Consider the following 6,118-nt stretch of genomic DNA (forward strand, 5'->3'; position numbering starts at 1 on the left):
TTTCCTAACCAGTCCGGTCCGGTTCGGTTTTTTAGTTTAAATTTACACCCCTAGATTCTATAAATAAACAAAGAAAATGATACACCTACAATTACTTTACAATTAGTTTACAATTCATTTTAAATCAACCAACATAATTGTGACACTTCATTAAAAGATAGTTTCAATTTTACTTAACTACCATTCATTTTAAGTAGACTAGTAAACTAGTTGTAGAAATTGTAAATTTATCATTTTCCAATAAACAATCCGAAAAGAAAGGGAAAATAGACTTAATTTAGTTATGACATAAAATTCAGACAATCTTAATTTAAGAATATATTTTATTTTTTTATATAATTAAATATAGACAACCCAACTTATCGAAAATGTACTGAATACGAGTGGTGCTCATTCCCAATAAATGAAGTATTGTTGCCTAACACACAATAAAGTGTTATTACAAGAGTATGCTTCTTTTTTCATTGCAATGTTTTTTACCCCAATTTGTAGTCATAATTTTTGTAACCTTTTTAAAACTACTTGGGGGTGGACTTTCAACGTTACAGAGCTCTCAAGAATTAATTAATTGTTAATATCGTGTTTCGTATATCTTTGAGTCAAGTTCCAGCAACTCAGATCTTTAGAACTAAGCCTGCGGAAATGAAGTAGAAAGTAGCTAGGAGAGAGCGACCTTAGGGCCGAGGACTTTTCAATGCTAAAGTCAGTAAAATATTTTAAAAATTTGTAAATAATGAGAGTGTAAAGACCATAGAGCAATCTCTTATCTAAAAATTGCTACTTATACCGGGAGTCTAGGGCAGATTGTGCTTGTTTCTATGGAGCCCATATCCTTTTTACTAGTGCTGAACATTTAAATTGTTCTGGTGACCCGATCTGAATTTTCGACCTGACTCAACCTAAATTAACTGACCCGAAACACAAAAACGGGTAAATGATTATGCTTCCGTTTTGTTTGGTTTAAAACGGTTTGATATGGGGTAATTAGCCGATACCCAAAAATATTAAGACTAGTGTTTGCAACGGTTACATTTTTGTTTGAATTTCACTCTCTCAAAATCGGGTCTTCGTCTCCCATCCCCCATCTTCGATTCTTCTCTCTGTCTTCCAAGTCCCAACTCTATCCTCTCTTAATCTCCTAGACTCAGGATACGTTTGGTTATTAAACTACTCTCAACTAATCATTATAATTTTTTCAAATTTTAATACAAAATATAATAAATAATTCAATTTTTTTAAATTTTAAAATAATAATAATATTAAAAAATAATATTATAATAATATTTTATTATCTCAACTCAACTCATTTCAACATCCAAACGCACTCTCAATCTCGACTCTCGCAGCTCTAACCTCCGTCGCTCTCTCACTCACATCTTCACTCTCAGTCTCATCTTCGCTTTCTCATGTAAGGATTATTTGAACTGTTAGGGTTAGGGTTTAGGTTGGCTGATTTGAACGTAAACAAAGAGTATTCCTTAAGTTCTAACGTTGTGGAACGCCAAAACCACGGTGCAGTTTCTGAGCCTAAGCTCACCAAACCCAACCGTCTCTAAATCGTCATTGACTCGTTTAGGGTTACCTCGTACCCAACTCACCTTGTCGACTCACCACGAGAATACAAGCCAGATATGGAGCTCTTTACAAAAGGAACACCATTGCAACGACAGAGTTTCTGCATTTTTTCTAACAACCGGAAAGAGGTACTTAAGTTTTGTATATTTAACGTAATCTCTTGGCATATTTGATAATGTGAAAGCTTGAAAGATGCTGGTTGTAAGTTTAGTAGGGTTTTGTGAATTTGTTTGTTTTGCTTGGAAATGATTGCCCTTGTCATAGGGTTGCATTTAGAACCTCAATAGGAGCTGGAGGCGATGGATAATGGGTTTAAGTGGAGGAAGTACGGAAAATTTCCTGTCAAGAACAGCCCAAATTCAAGGTAAATATATAGTATAGATATAATATTAATATTTAAATTCCCAACTTGGGAATGATTTTAGTTCTTTTCTATCTAGGTTTTTTATTCTGCTGCTTAAATTAAGATGGTGAAAGAAGTGGATGAAGATTGTTTAATGTGTTGTGTGCATTTCCCAAATCAAAATGGTGGATTTCTACCTTTAATATAAAAAAGAGGTTCCACCAGTGATATATGCAGAGAGAGAGAGAGAGAGAGAGAGAGAAGCGTTTAATTTTAACAAATTCTGCTGATTGCATGGAACTAGAACCAGTGGATCCCCTGGTTTTAAAATGGTTCGGATGGGTGAACCCAAATCCTGATGATAATTTTAGGCTTGCTTTGTAATGTCTGTGCTGGTTCTTGCCTTGTACGTGAATTGGTTAGAACTTGGCCATCTGTGTAATAACTATTAATAGCTTTCACGGTAATTAATAAGTAATCCCACTTAGTTCTCTAACATTTTCAATGTCATGGTCCTCTGTATGGAGTATGGTACATGAACCAATCTGGTTGCAAATGGCAAGAATATTGTCAAGGAAAGAATATCAGCCAGTTTTTGTTTAAATATGAATTACATTTATGAGAAACATCCAACAGAAAAAGAGGTGAACATGTTTGATATGATTTGGCCTTGTTGTGACAAAGGGTTATGATTTAAAGTGCTTCAGCCTTGAAAGGTAGGTTCTACTGACTATAAAGCAACATTACCTACTATTAATCAATCTCTATTAGTTCTATATCCTAAAAATTAGTTTTTGCTTGGGTTATTCATGGAAGCAATCTGTGTTGTTTCACACCTAGGCAGTGAGAGATGAGCAACAATATTAATCAATCTCTATTAGTCCTTTCAGTTGATTATATTTTTAACATATATTTTTTTTCCATGTAGAGATAACTTTGAAAAATATTTTGAATGAGGTGGAGTGAAGATTCCTTGAATAGCATGGAGGATGCAATTGAATAGCATGCTTTATCCACAAGTTTATATTAAGCAGTTGGGAAGTGGGCTAACAACGGAGCTCATCACGGGTGCCATCAGGTTCCATCCGCTCATTCAATACGGCTAGCTCAACAAATTCCTCCAACCAAATTGTCTCTTGTCCGATCCAGTGGATTGAAGAGGAGCTGCAGTTTGTGCAGAATGCCAAGGAAAATGGTGTGGAAAATGGTGTGGTTTATCTCCTGGGAGAAGTAGAAGTGGTGGCAGAGCGGAAATCATCCTTGTTTAAGAATATTTTTGTCAACTTTGTGTATAACTTCTTGAGGAAAAACTTTAGACAAGGGGAGACAGTAATGGCAATTTCACATGCGAGGCTTGTTAGGGTTGGATTGACATATAAAAGATATAAGGCTGGAAATCTCTATGAAATTGAATAAAATATAGTTTTTGGAACCAGACAGTTTCCTTTGAACCTAGTTGAAGATAAAGAAAGCATGATTAATTTCACATATGACCCTTTAGATATAGGATAATTACTCCAACTTCAGGAGAACATTCTCTGGATGGCATTTGAATATAAGGGTTTGAATTATACTACTCTATTGAGTTTGTAATGTGTTAGAGATTCCTCAAAATAAAAGTAGTTTACAAGACAATGTATTTCATGGCTCGCAGGATATTCTGTTTATTGTAGTATTTTTTTTTTATATATATAAAGAAAAACTTCATTTCATCAAGGTATAAAACCTTAAGAAAGTGTACAATAGTGTTGATCAATGAAAATTACATTCTCAATAAAAGGAGGAACACTATTCCACTAAATACTTGTATCTTCAATTGACCATGCATATCTTGCAAGGCAATGGGCAGCCTCATTGGTAGATCTATTATTGTCTTGGAGATTGCATCGAGGAAATCTTTGCATCAGATTTTTAATATCACCAACCAATGATCTAATTGAAGCATTTGATTCAGCCACCTTATTGACTTCCTCCACCAAGAACAAATAATCACTTCCAATAATCAGTTGAGAAATACCAATATTCAAGCATAACTATAATCCTCTCAACAAAGCCACAGCTAGGGGTGAAAACTGACGTCGTCGATGCAACTTTTGGGCAAAACTGACGCCGACCGACGTATGAAAAAATGGGGAAGGCACAGACCATAACCAATCGATGGGGAGGAGGAAACCGATCGAGGCCGTTCTCTAGCGGTTCTCGATCGGCGTCGGTTCTCTGGCGGTTTTACTGAGAGAATAATGAGAGAGACTAGGAGAGAGAGAGTTGCATAGGAGGGAGAGAGAGAGAGAGAGAGAGAGAGAGAGAGAGAGAGAGAGAGAGAGACTTGCAGAGATAGCATTTAGGAGATGGGGCTGGGGAAGAAGAAGACTCGCTCGAAACGACGCAGTTTAAGTGGAACGGCGTCGTTTCAAACTAAATTTTTTTTCTTACGTTCTTAATAAAACTACGCCGTTTGGTTTAATGCCAAAAGATATCGTTTCCATTATCTGTTGTAATACTTATTAACTAAAATGACGTCGTTCCATTTAAATTTAAGTGGAACGGCGTCGTTTCGATAAGGGTATATTAAAAAAATAAAGATTTTATTATATCGGTCGATTCAGCGGTCCGGTCCAGCTTCAAATCGAGACCGAACCGCTGAACGTTGGTTTCTTCAAATTGCCACCACACGCCGACCGGTTCCTGATGCGGCCGGTCGGTTCGGGTCGGGTCGGTGGCGGCCAGTTGCGTCGGTTTTTGTACAGCCTTAGCCACAACTTTTACTTGCTCTGGTTCGAGTTGCACAGATTCTGCTCTACTAACTGCCATGAGGACATCCCCCACTTGATCCCTTAAGATAGCACCCAAACCAGCTTTTTTCAACTTAATTAAAAGGGCCCCATCAATATTGAGTTTAAAACAATTTTGAGAAGGTGGTAACCACCTATACTGCAGATGCTTAGTAATAACAAGTCCCTTTTGATGCAGTGCATTATTTGTCTTCAACTTCTTTAATAAAGCAAATCCAATAACTTGCTATGATGGTAAAGAAATCTGGTCGTGGACCCTCTTATTCCTTTTGAACCAAAAGCCCCAAGCCATTAAGAAGAAATCAATTAACTCATCAATTGAACCCTTTAAAAATATTTCCATTGTAGTTGAAATAAAGGAATTGAAATGGAAATCATGTTGTAAAACAACAAATTTTTTAGCGCAGATCTCATAAACAAGGGGCCTAACAAAAGGCATGGGTTAAATCTTCCATCTGGTGTTTGCAAAAATAGCATTGGCCACTTATATCCAACTTTCTGTTTAATCAGATTGGCCTTAGATGGTAAACTCTCCTTGCAGGCTGTTCAAGCAAAAACTTTAACCTTGTGAGAAATTCTCAATCTCTAAAGAGCATTCCAAAATTTCTTCATCATAGCACCATTTGAAGGCTCACCACAATCGTGCTCCAAACAGATTTTAAAGAATTTGTAGTCACTTTTAATAGAGAAGTTACCTGACTTTTCATGCTCCCACATCCACTTATCCATGTCACCTAAGGCACTTAGGTGTATTTTTAGCACAGCCTCTGCAATTTTTGGATTGAATAGAGCTCTCACTTTAGTTAGATTCGATCAGTTGGTACTTGAATTAATTAAAGAAGACACCTGATCCTCTAGATGACAGACTGGCTCCTCCATTTGGTTACTACTTTCAGCACACAATTCCTGCCTCAGATTTCGAATCCCAGAAATCCAAGTATCGCTTAAAACATGAATTGATCTACCATTTCCAACATTTCATCTACCACCTTTCACAAGCAAATTTTTGGCCTCTCATATTCCTTTCCAAGCATAGGAGAGGTTGCCACCTATAGAAGCTTCCAATAGGTTTCCATCAGAAAAGTACCTAGCAGCATACATCTTATGGAATAAGCTCTCTTTATTTTGCAATAATCTCCAAGCTTGTTTTGCCAGCATAGCCATATTGAAAATCTCAATATCTTTAAACTTCATCCCTCCAACAGATTTTGATTGACACCTTCTCTTTCAGCTTACCCAATGCACATTCTTTTCCTCATTTTTTTGTCTCCACCAATATCTAGCCATCATACTCTCAATCTCAGAACAAAGTTTGGCTGTGAGCTTGAAACAACTCATGGCATAAGATGGAATTGCCAAAGCAACAACATTGAGAAGGATCTCCCTTTCTCCTTGAGAAAACATATTA

The sequence above is a fragment of the Juglans microcarpa x Juglans regia genome, chromosome 3S (assembly GCF_004785595.1).
Source record: "Juglans microcarpa x Juglans regia isolate MS1-56 chromosome 3S, Jm3101_v1.0, whole genome shotgun sequence".
In the NCBI taxonomy this organism is placed as follows: Eukaryota; Viridiplantae; Streptophyta; class Magnoliopsida; order Fagales; family Juglandaceae; genus Juglans; species Juglans microcarpa x Juglans regia.